The sequence below is a fragment of the Trachypithecus francoisi genome, unplaced genomic scaffold (assembly GCF_009764315.1).
Source record: "Trachypithecus francoisi isolate TF-2019V2 unplaced genomic scaffold, Tfra_2.0 Lachesis_group3, whole genome shotgun sequence".
NCBI lineage: Eukaryota > Metazoa > Chordata > Mammalia > Primates > Cercopithecidae > Trachypithecus > Trachypithecus francoisi.
In genome coordinates, this window is record NW_022681468.1 from 134,646,483 (window position 1) to 134,658,854 (window position 12,372).

Below are 12,372 nucleotides of genomic sequence, written 5' to 3' on the forward strand. Positions count from 1 at the left end.
GCTCTCCTTTACGGGAAGTGATGTGGGGCCAGGCGGAAAATACCCGCCAACCACCCAAAAAAGGCCGGCGGCGGGTGGACGCGGCGCGCGGGGACTCGAGCCGGGCGGGGACAGGACTGCGGGGCGAGCCAGGTGAGGGGGCCTGAGGAGCGGGAGGATCGCGGCGGGTCCGGTCCCTCCGGGAGGACCGAGCGAGGCGTCCCCATGGGGCCGTCCTGGGGCTGGGGTCGGAGGCTGCGCCGCCCTTTCTCCTCGCCTCCTGGCACCCGAGCCCGCCGGAAAAGTGGCTTCTCTCCCAGGCCCTCAGTGCAGACCCCAGTGATGACAACCGTCTGGTGCTGGTCAGGTGCGGTCCCGGGTCCGGTCAGGGTCTCAGGTTGCCTCCGGGTTGCATCCAGGTGCGAGGGTGCCCATCGGGGTAGGAAACTTTCCTGGAGGGAAAGGAGAAAAGTCCCCGACCTCCCGCACGCCCCCCAGTTCATTCCTCCATCTTTTGCTTTCAGTTTAACTGTTTAACCTGGTTGCCCTCTCGTTGGTGAGGGTCTGGACTGCAGACTAGCTGCGAGGGAGGGGCTCTCCCTTCTCCTGTCAGTAAGACAGAAAACTCGACCTGGCAGCCAGGCCCTCCTGTCGGGACTGGTGGTGGGCTGATGTGATGACAGGCTTTAGTAACTATTGCCAAAGCCTGTCTCTGTCCCAATAGATCACCAGTTCAGCAAAGCCAGGCCTGAAGCGAAGGGAATTTTGTGAGCCCTGGACTGAGGAGCCTTCCCAGCCTTTCAGCTCCTGCTGGACACCTGGGCCCGCATGGCCTCAGGGTCTTCTGCCACAGGGTCCTCTTCCTTACCCCTACAGCTAACAGCTGTTCTTTCCTTCTGGATGGATTCTCACTTTTTATGGTTGGTTGATCAGTCAGATGTTGGAGTTAGGGGTAGAGGGATTATAGAGTTGTGCTATGTACGTTTTCTCTAATCATTGCTAATTAAATTTGTTGATTCTCCACTCACTGTTCTTGTTACTTTTTTTTTTTTTTTTTCCGGCCTTCTTAAAAACTTGCTTTAGAAGGAAAATACAATCTGGAAAACAGTTTCTGCAGATGGTTAGAAGTGAAGAAAGGTTAATATAATGCTGAAGGAACTTGACTGAGGATCATTATTTTCTGTATTTTGTGTTGGTTTATGTTGTTTTATGTTTTCATTCCTACTTTTTTCTTCCTTCCCACCCTTCTGTCTTCCTCCCTCCCTTGATTTTTTCCCTCCTTCCTTAATTTTTATGACCTGCTTTAATTTTTAATTTCATTGAAGTATATTTAATCTATTTTTCCTTTTTTTTTTTTTTTTTGAGACAGAGTCTGACTCTGTAGCCCAGGTTGGACTGCAGTGGCATGATCTTGGCTCACAACAACCTCTGCTTCCTGGATTGAAGTGATTCTTTTGCTTCAGACTCTAGAGTAGCTGGGATTACAGGCATGCGCCATCATGCTTGGCTAATTTTTGTATTTTTAGTAGAGGTGGGGTTTCGCTATGTTGGCCAGGCTGGTCTCGAACTCCTGACCTCAAGTGATCAACCCGCATCAGCCCAAGGATTATAGGCTTGAGCCACCACACCCAGCCTGTTTTTCCTTTTGTTGTCAAATTTAAGAAAACATTGTCAAATTCAAGGTCATGAAGATTTATACTTATGTTTTCTTCTAAAAGTTTTATAGTTTTACCTCTTACATTTCATTCTTTGATCCATTTTAAGTTAATTTTTAAATATGATGTGAGGTAGGAGGTCTAACTTCAACCTTTTGTGTGTGGATATCCAGTTCTTTCAGCACCATTTGTTTAAAAGACTGTTCCTCGGCCGGGCGTGGTGGCTCAAGCCTGTAATCCCAGCACTTTGGGAGGCCGAGACGGGCGGATCACGAGGTCAGGAGATCGAGACCATCCTGGCGAACACGGTGAAACCCCGTCTCTACTAAAAATACAAAAAAACTAGCCGGGCGACGTGGCGGGCGCCTGTAGTCCCAGCTACTCGGGAGGCTGAGGCAGGAGAATGGCGTAAACCCGGGAGGCGGAGCTTGCAGTGAGCTGAGATCCCGCCACTGCACTCCAGCCTGGGCGACAGAGCGAGACTCCGCCTCAAAAAAAAAAAAAAAAAAAAGACTGTTCCTCTTTAAATAGTTTTGGCACCTCTGTTGAGGTAAATTGACCACGAATGTAAAGGTTTCTTTCTGAACTGTCATTTCTATTCCATTGATCTGTATGTCTGTCCTCAAGCTAGTATCATACTACCTTGATTATTGTAGCTACATAGTGTTTTGAAATCAGGATATGTGAGTCCTTCAACCTTGTTCTTTTTCAAGATTGTTTTGACTGTCCAGTTCCCTGAATTTCCATATGAATTTTTTTTTTTTTTTTTGAGTCGGAGTTTTGCTGTTATTTCGGAGGTTGGAGTGCAATGGCACGATCGGCTCACTGCAACCTCTGCCTCCCAGGTTCGAGTGATTCTCCTGCCTCAGCCTCCTGAGTAGCTGGGATTACAGGCATGTGCCACCACGCCCAGCTAATTTTGTATTTTTAGTAGAGACAGGGTTTCTCCATGTTAGTCAGGCTGGTCTCGGACTCCCGATCTCAGGTGATCTGTCTGCCTCAGCTTCCCAAAGTGCTGTGATCACAGGCGTGAGCCACCGTGCCTGGCCTTCCATATGAAATTTAAAGTCAGCTTCTCAATTTCTGTTGTTTTGGTTCTAGAATAGATGTAAGGGGTTTGAAGTGAACAACAATCTCTAGGAGCCACACTTTTGAGTTTTCTCTTCCAAAGCTGCTTTTCCCCTAGTCTTCTCCATCTTAGTGAATAGCAACTTCACTCTTCCAGATGCTCACACCAAACATCCTGAAATCATTCTTGATTCTTTCTCTTATACCCCACATTACATTCCTCAGCAGGCTAAGTGTGATGGCTCACACCTGTAATCCCAGTACTTTGGGAGACAGGTGGACGGATCACAAGGTCAGGAGATCAAGACCATCCTGGCTAACACGGTGAAATCCCATCTCTACTAAAATACAAAAAATTAGCTGGGCATGGTGGTACGTGCCTGTAGTCCCAGCTACTTGGGAGGCTGAGGTGGGAGGCTGAGGCAGGAGAATTGCTTGAACCAAGGAGGCAGAGGTTGCGGTGAGCCGAGATGGCGCCACTGCACTCCAGCCTGGGCAACCTAGTGAGACTCCATCTCAAAAAAAAAAAAATTCCTCAGCAAATCTCACTGATTCTACTTTAAGAATACATCTGGCCGGGCGCAGTGGCTCACGCCTGTAATCCCAGCACTTTGGGAGGCTAAGACAGGTGGATCATCTGAGGTCAGGAATTCAAGATCAGGTTGGCCAACATGGTGAAACCCCATCTCTACTAAAAATACAAAAATTAGCCGGGCATGGTCATGGGTTCCTGTAATCCCAGCTACTTGGGAGGCTGAGGCAGGAGAATCACTTGAACCTGGGAGGTGGAGGTTGCAGTGAGCCAAGATCACACCATTGCACCCCAGCCTGGGCGACAGAGTGAGACTCCATCTCAAAACAAACAAACAAGCAAACAAACAAAAAGAATACATCTAGGATGATAACCATTTCCCACCACTTCTGCTGCTTCCACCAGGTTCCTATCATCTCTGTCACCTGGATTACCGCAAAAGCCTCCTAAAGGACTTCCCTGCTTCCACCCTTACTGCTGCACACTCTATTCTTAACGCAGCAGCCAGGGTCTATTATGTCACTCTGCTTAAAACTCTCCAATAGCTTTTTATCTCAGAAGAGACAGAGTCCTCACCATGGTCTCTACAGCCCTTGCATGGAGTATGGCTTCATCTGCTATCACTCTTTCCTTTGCTGACTTCTGCTACAGCCATACCTCAGGACCTTTGCCCTTGTTTCCTCTCCCTGGAATGCTCTTCCCCTCAGATGTCTGTGTGGCTTTCTTACTTATTTCACTCAGGTGAAAAGTCATTTTTCTAGAGAGGCCTTCTTTGACCACCTCATCCAAAATAGTATCCCTCACCCATCCCATCATTTTCTGTCCCCTTACCTTGCCTTGTTTTCTTTAGAGTATTTATAGTACTGTCATACACAAACCAGCACATACACACAATATTTGTCTTTCACTGATAGAAGACAAGCTCCATGATGGCCAGGAATCTGCCTTGTTCACTGTGATGTCCACAGCACATAGAATGGTTTCTGACATATATTAAGTGCTCAAAAAGATAGGTGCTGAACTAATGAAAAAGGGAACGGAAGACGGAGCAATAGGGATCATTCTGCCATTTCTCTCATCCAAGTACTACCCAGGCCCAACCCTGCTTAGCTTCCAAGATCAGAGATCAGGTGCATTCAGGGTGGTATGCCTGTAGAGTGTTCTGCTATTTCTTTCCTACTATTCCATCCACTTTTTTTCTAAGAGAAGCAATGTCTATAGATACACCAGCATCTCCTAAGTCTCTCATCTTCTGTCCTACTTTCCCAAAAATAATAGTCTTATCTTCCTTAAAAAGGGGAAGTTCAAATAAGTAGAAAGGTGAGGCTGTCGGTCCTTTCCACAGTGGCAGACCGGAGCCCTCTGTCTGTATCCTGGGCAAACTAGGCAGGGCCATTCAGTGCGTATCTCCAGGGTGTTGTCCTCTTGTGCTGATTTAGGAAGAGTGAAGGTTTTTGGAAATTTAAGAAAATGGAAATTCATTTCTTATTTATTTATTCAATAGAAACGGGGTTTCACCATGTTGGCCAGGCCCCTGCGAAGAGAAATTGTCTTGCCATTGCTAAAACAAGATTGGTTCTTGAAGAGAGTAATTTTTCCTTTCTATAGCCTTCACTTTTTATGCCGCATGCAGATTTTGCTTGGACTGTATTTGTTCTTCTGCTTCTTGGTCAGGAAGTTTGAGTTTATGATTTGGTTTCCCTTAAGCTAAGTGCAGACAGGAGCCCTGAGCTGGAGGCAGAGATAAAGGGTCTGTAATTTACCTGTGTTCATAGGGTAAGGTGTGTGGAGTAGAGAGCAGTCAGCTCTGTTTGGACACTCTGGTTGTGCAGGTACTTGTATGATTGAGGTCTAGTAACACTCATATTTTATTTAGTGTCAAGTAAAATTAGATGCCTCTCTTACTCAAGAGGAATGCTGAAAATTTTGTTCCTCCTTTCCTGTTTTTTGTTTGTTTGTTTGTTTTTCCTCTGTATATGTTGCCCTTAAACAGAAGTTTACCATGTAGTGCTTTAGTCAGCCAACCTCCCATGTGTATGGAGTTAAGAGTTTTGATTGTAACGTGGGGATGGAGGTGGGGTGCCAGATTTAGCAAACTAAAAAACGTTAAATATGCATTGCACATAAACACTGAATAATTGTTTCCTATATCTTATGCATTATTTGGGACGTACTTTTACTAAAAAATTGTTCTTTAACCAAAATGCATATTTTTTTTTTCTTTTTTTGAGACGGAGTCTTGCTCTGCCGCCCAGGCTGGAGTGCAGTGGCCGGCTCTCAGCTCACTGCAAGCTCCGCCTCCCGGGTTCACGCCATTCTCCTGTCTCAGCCTCCCGAGTAGCTGGGACTACAGGCGCCCGCCTCGTCGCCCGGCTAGTTTTTTGTATTTTTTAGTAGAGACGGGGTTTCACCATATTAGCCAGGATGGTCTCGATCTCCTGACCTCGTGATCCGCCCGTCTCGGCCTCCCAAAGTGCTGGGATTACAGGCTTGAGCCACCGCGCCCGGCCCAAAATGCATATTTAAGTGGGTGTCTTGTTTTGTGCCTGGAAGCCCTAGTTGGAGGTTATGTTTATGCATAGGAAATGCATCGATCGTGAAAATGTCCAAAGAATGATTGAGCCATGGCTGACTTTTAGTGATTGTGCATATATCCAAAAGAGAGGATTTGTAAACCCAAGGAGTATTAGAATTAGAAGGAAGTTAGAGAACATTTCATTTATCTCTAGTCTTTTATAGTTAAGGGAATTTACTCCAGAGAGGTTAAGTCACTTTGTCAAAGTCACATAGAGTTAGCGGCAGAGCTGGACCTGGGACTCTGGGACCAGCGGTGGTTCTGCTGCATAATCCTGTCCCTTAAGAGGTCATGAAAAAGTTACTTATGTTTTCAAGTTGACCTTTAATCACATCTGTAGCCATCCACTCAAGATCACCTCATTATCATACTGTCCTTCAGTCCCCAGATCCAACATGTGTCAGCCAAAGCCATTCTCATGAGACACCTTGACTTTTCCCTGAAAGCTGCATGACTGTTGAAAGCCCCACGTGGTTCTCTTCCCTGCTGTTATGCCAGAAAGCCTGTAGTTCAATGTATTTTTTTTTTTTTTTTTTTTGAGATGGAGTCTCACTCTGTCGCCCAGGCTGGAGTGCAGTGGCACGATCTCAGCTCACTGCAAGCTCCACCTCCCAGGTTCACGCCATTCTCCTGCCTGGGCTTCTTGAGTAGCTGGGACCACAGGCGCCCGCCACCACTCTGGGCTAATTTTTTTGTGTTTTCAGTAGAGACGGGATTTCACCCTGTTGGCCAGGATGGTCTTGGTCTCCTGACCTTGTGTTCTGTCAGCCTCGGCCTCCCAAAGTGCTGGGATTACAGGCGTGAGCCGCCGCGCCCGGCCTATTTTTATTTTGTTTATGGTTTTGTTAACACTTTTGACCCTCTTGAGTATTTATTGTAAGGTGCTTTGATTAAGGTGGTCTTACTGAGTATAATTCCACAACAACTAAGTGTTGTCTTATGGGAAGCCTGCTTGCTTTGAATGGCCTATTCCCACAAAACTCCTCACCCCTTTTTATTTTGGTAGAATAAATATGGAAGATATACATATGACAAGGACCAAGGTAGACAGACAGGTATATGTGACTTGCTTACTAGAGATCTGTTCTTTTTAAACAAGATTTTATTATTTTTTATTACAATTATTTGTACCTCTTTAAAAGAAAGCAGCCTTGAAAATGAACATGCTTTCTCTAACTGCTATTTGAATACCATATTTCAGAACCACTAATCTTGTTTTTTCGTAGTCTCATTGGTTAATTCATATAAAGTCTTACCAGCTGCCAGGTCAAAGCATAATAATAAAATTGGTTGCCAAGAGACTGAAAAACCTGTTCATCCTTATTTGCTACAGTTTATCTACCTTGGCCTGATCCCAACCTCATGGGAGGCTGGTCAAGTCCTATCAGGGTATGGCTGAATACTAATCTCCTGTGTATTTGTATCTTTAAAAGCAAAGACAAGGTCTAAATCAGCTAGTTAAACACGATACTAGGATACTTTTATTCTTGCTGTACTAGCCCTAATAAGAGGGGAAATGAAACATACAGAAATAGGTCATGGCTTAAATGTTCATTTGCAATACCAGAGAGTTTTAAAATATAACCTATGATTGTGGTCAGGATTTCTTTGTTTCTTGCTAAGAAATCATTATGAAAATAGTGATTTTCATAATAAATCTCATCATTACAAGGAAACAACTCCAAGAATGAGTGAAGAGGTCTAGCGGTCCTTGAAAAGATCGGGCATTGTCCTCACAGTCAAATACTAGAGACCTAATGTGACTTTTCTCGTTAGGGACAAGGTCAGCTGTCCCAGGCCCCATGTCTGCTCTAGGCACAGAGGGCTGTGTAGTGAAGTGGGTTGTGATACCTCCTCAGGCAGTGGCTCATTCCTGTGTTCCGGAGCTCCTGCTTGAATGTGGAAGAATCAACACAGTCAGTAATCAGTAGGTCGGTTTTTAGTCTCCATATTCCTGATTATTAACTATGTGATATCACACCAGTGTCTCTCAATTGGGGTTGATTTTCTCCCCTGCCCCACCCCACATGGGACATTTAGCAATGCCTGGAGACATTTTTGACGGTCACAACTGGGGAGTTACTCCTGGCATTTAGTGGGTGGAGGCCAGGGATGCTGCAAAACATTCTCAGTACACAGGACAGCCCCCAACAAAGGATTATCCTGCCTAAAATGTCAACAGTGCCGAGGCTAAGAAACCCTGCATTAGACAACTCATTCAACCTCTTTGGCTTGCAGTTTCCCAAGTTACACGTTCTCTCCATCACGTAAAACTAAGCCTAACTCTACCACTGTTGTCTTTCTAACCTCTCCCTCACCCCAATTCTAAGTCAGTAAATATGGGGTAGGGCTCAGCCTGTTATTTATTTATTTATTTAATTTATTTATTGTCTCCACATGGGATTCTGATGGGCAGTTGCAGTTGAGGCTGAGAACCACTGCCCCCAGGGATCATGCAAAATGGGGTTTTCGTGGAGGTGCCAGGTTGGCCATAAGAGAGGAGTGGACCCTCTCGGAACAGCCTACTAGCAGGAGGAAGTGAGAGGCCTGCCTATTGCGTGCTTCCACATGAGCAGAAGCCACATGCTTGAGGGACCACAGAGAACATGTACCTGAAGGGTTACACAGGGCCTTGGGCTCTCAGTCTCTGCACGATAAGCTCTCAGCTGCCAGGAATGTCTACTTCCCAAATTTCCGGCTGACCACCATACCCTGGAAAGGAAATGATAAAACTGGACAGTTTCTTTATTAACACCCTGATTCTAGCTTCATTAGAGCTTCTCTGGGAGGTTGAAAATCAGTAACAAAAAACCTCACCCTGAGTCATCAGCCCATTTTGCCACCCAGATAAGGAAACCACATTTGTTACACATACAGAATTGTGTAATTTAAGAGCTGGTAGGGACCTTGGAAATTGTAGCTCAGGCTCCCCACCCGGAAGTCCAGAGCTGTGCCTCAGGTCACATGGCTAATTGATGGCAGGGATGGTTCCAGAAGCCTGGTCTGCTGGTTCCCTGGTGTGTTCTTTTTATGTTCTTATTCTAATATTTCTTGATTGGAACCAGTTGTACTGTGGACAATCCAAAATTGTGTGTGTTGTTCAAAGGTAGTGACTTCTAGATGGAACTTTGCTAACACCCAGAGTCTCTTCCTTGAACTCCTCTGAAATATGTTAGGAGGCGAAACAAGTATATCATGATTTCCCTATGTTAAAGCAGTGCAGAAATATCCAAGTGCCTTCTCTGTGCCAGCTGCTGGTTAAAGGCCTGTACTGCTACTTTTCCGTTTCAATTCTTGCACCTCCCTGCCATAGCCCATTTTTCACACAAAGCCAGTGATGTCCAAAAAAAGGAATTCATACTTCTGAGGAGCGTGAAACAAAATTTTAAAAAATTAAAGGAATTCAGGTCATATCCTTCTGCTTAAAATCCCCTAGTTGCTTTCACTGTAGTAGTTGTAAGATCCAAATATGTAGCTGTGGTCTGTAAGGGCCTCTGGTTTCTTTTTTTTCCTTCTCCCTTCCTTTCCTACTTTCCCTTCTCCCTTCCGTTCCCCCTTCCCTTCTCCCTTCCTTCCCTTCCTTTCTTTTCTACCTTCCCTTCCCTTCTTTCTTGTCTTTGTCACCCAGCTCACTGCAGCCTCAACATCCTGGGCTCAAGTGGATCCTCCTACCTCAGCCTTCCAAGTAACTAGGACCACAGGAACATGTCACCATGCTGGGCTAATTTTTGTATTTTTAGTAGAGATGAGTTTTTACCATGTTGGCCAGGCTGGTCTTGAACTCCTGACCTCAAGTGATCTGCCTGCCTTGGCCTCCCAAAGTGCTGGGATTACAGCTGTGAGCACTGCACCCATCCTGGACTTTATTTTTAAAATGAAATCAGAATGCCAGTTTATTGATACATGAGAAATAGAACTGCTAAGCATAGTAGATTCCTTCCTTTGAAGACAGTGTATGCTTCCTATAGGAAGAATGTCCAGGTGAAGCAAATATAAATATAAAAGCAAAATATAATACAAAAGGAGAAAGCTACTGGGTAAGTATAGACTCAGCACCCAGTGAATTGGAAATCAAAAAGACCCAAGAGCTTTAATGCTGGAGAAAGATTACCATGTTAATGGCTCCTCAAAACTGGCTGTACGTGAAAATTGCATGGGAAGCTTTTGTTTAAAACATACCCACAAAAGAGTGTAAATTGGTTCAACCATTGTGGAAGACAGTGTGGTGATTCCTCAAGGATCTAGAACTAGAATTACCATTTGACCCAGCAATCCCATTACTGGGTATATACGCAAAGGATTGTAAATCCTGCTAGTATAAAGACACATGTACACGTATGTTTATTGTGGCACTATTCACAATAGCAAAGACTTGGAACCAACCCAAATGTCCATCAATGATAGATTGGATTAAGAAAATGTGGCACATATACACCATGGAATACTATGCAGCCATAAAAAAAGGAGGAGTTCATGTCCCTTGCAGGGACATGGATGAAGATGGAAACCATCATTCTCAGCAAACTGTCATGAGGACAGAAAACTAAACACCACATGTTCTCACTCATAGGTGAGAATTGAACAATGAGAACACTTGGACACAGGGCGGGGAACATCACACATCGCAGCCTGTCGTGGGGTGGGGGGAGGGGGAGGGATAGCATTAGAAGACATGCCTAATGTAAATTTTGAGTTGATGGGTGCAGCAAACCAACATGGCACATGTATCAAACCTGCACGTTGTACACGTGAACCCTAGAACTTAAAGTATAAGAATGATAATAAAAAACATACCCACAAGAAACAACAACACATTTTTCAGTCTCTCCTTTGGAGATTCTAATTTATTAGGTTTGTGGCGAGGGCTCAGGAATCTATGTTTTATTTAAAATACTGCTGTAGTGATTGATGGTGGACAACCTGGTTTGGGAACCAGTGCCTAGCTCACCTTTACTTCCAGCATGAGTAAACTCAGGCTGGAAGAGATCATATGTCTCGTGCAGAGTCACACAGCAAGTGAGTGGGAAGATAGAATTCAAATCTCTCTGTCCTCTCTATGCATCGTTCAAACAACGTAGTAAGATTCTCAGGGACAGAGGCAGCACAGCCTCGGAAATTGTTGGTTTCTTAGTTTTTTCCTCTATATACATGTAACTAACCAGTGTAGTGTCAAACAGGAAATATACACAGCATAGTTTTTTTTTTATTGCGAAGTGTCAGATTAGGACCAGTAACATCAGCACCACCTGGAAACTTAGAAATGCAGATTTTCAGCCCCTCACCAGACCTACTGAATCTGAAACTCTGGTGGGGCCTAGAGCCTGTGTTTTAAAGCCATCTAGCTGACTCTGATGCACCCCGAAGCTTGAGAATCACTGTCTGCAGGTATGTTTCATGACTCAATCGCTGGTTAAAGCTGTTGACCATGGCCGGGCGCGGGGCTCAAGCCTGTAATCCCAGCACTTTGGGAGGCCGAGACGGGCGGATCACGAGGTCAGGAGATCGAGACCATCCTGGCTAGCACAGTGAAACCCCGTCTCTACTAAAATATACAAAAAATTAGCCGGGCGAGATGGCGGGCGCCTGTAGTCCCAGCTACTCGGGAGGCTGAGGCAGGAGAATGGCGTAAACCCGGGAGGCGGAGCTTGCAGTGAGCTGAGATCCGGCCATTGCACTCCAGCCTGGGCGACAGAGCGAGACTCCGTCTCAAAAAAAAAAAAAAAAAAAAAAAAAAAAAAAAGCTGTTGACCTCGGCCTTTGTAGTTGATGAGTCATTAACATTGAGGCCTTAACTTTCCTAGCCATCTGCTTTCCTTGGTGGTATTATTCAAAACAGGAACTATTGTTGTAAGCCTTCATTAGAGACGGAGTCTCTCGCTCTGTCGCCCAGGCTGGAGTGCGGTGGGGTGATCTCAGCTCACTGCAAGCTCCACCTCCCAGGTTCACCCTATTCTCCTGCCTCAGCCTCCCGAGTAGTTGGGACTACAGGCGTCTGTCACCACGCCTGGCTAACTTTTTGTAGTTTTAGTAGAGACGAGGTTTCACCGTGTTAGCCGGGATGGTCTCGATCTCCTGACCTCGTGATCTGCCCACCTCGGCCTCCCAAAGTGCTGGGATTACAGGCTTGAGCCACCACACCCGGCCGGGAGTGGACTTTTATTGAGCACTTGCCGTATGTGAGGCACTGTGTGTGAGGCTATTATTTATTTCATTTAATTCTCACATCCACCTTGCTAGGTCAGTGTTATTATCCCTATTTTACAGATTTGGTATCTGAGGCTAGTAGAAGTTAGATATGATCTTGATGTACAGGCTATTTGCCTAACTATAGTTGTACATTTTTGCCATCTGTTGTCTCCCTAGAACAGTGGCTTACAAGCTTGATTGCGTATAACCAGAAAGCCCCTGGGAAGCTTGTTATAAATGCAAATTCCCTAGGCCTCCTTTGCAGAGATCCTAATTCAGAGGCCTGGATGGGACCCAGAATTTTGAATTTTCCTCAAATACCCTAGGTGATTCTGCGCCAGTCCTAGATCCATTTTCACCTGCCCTAATTGGTTGAC

General features: G+C 45.3%; 1 protein-coding gene across 5 annotated transcripts in view; it reads left to right on the plus strand.

Moving 5' to 3' along the window:
• Nucleotides 1–12,372, plus strand: part of RAB27A (RAB27A, member RAS oncogene family) — a 93,147-nt gene continuing 80,775 nt past the window's right edge. For 2 of the 5 annotated variants that reach the window (XM_033190055.1, XM_033190057.1), the window contains exon 1: nucleotides 11,037–11,194. The gene's annotated coding sequence lies outside the window, so the exon portion shown is untranslated. Of the gene's footprint in view, nucleotides 133–11,036; nucleotides 11,195–12,372 lie in introns of those variants that run through there. The other 3 variants (XM_033190056.1, XM_033190058.1, XM_033190054.1) reach the window with 3 other exon arrangements.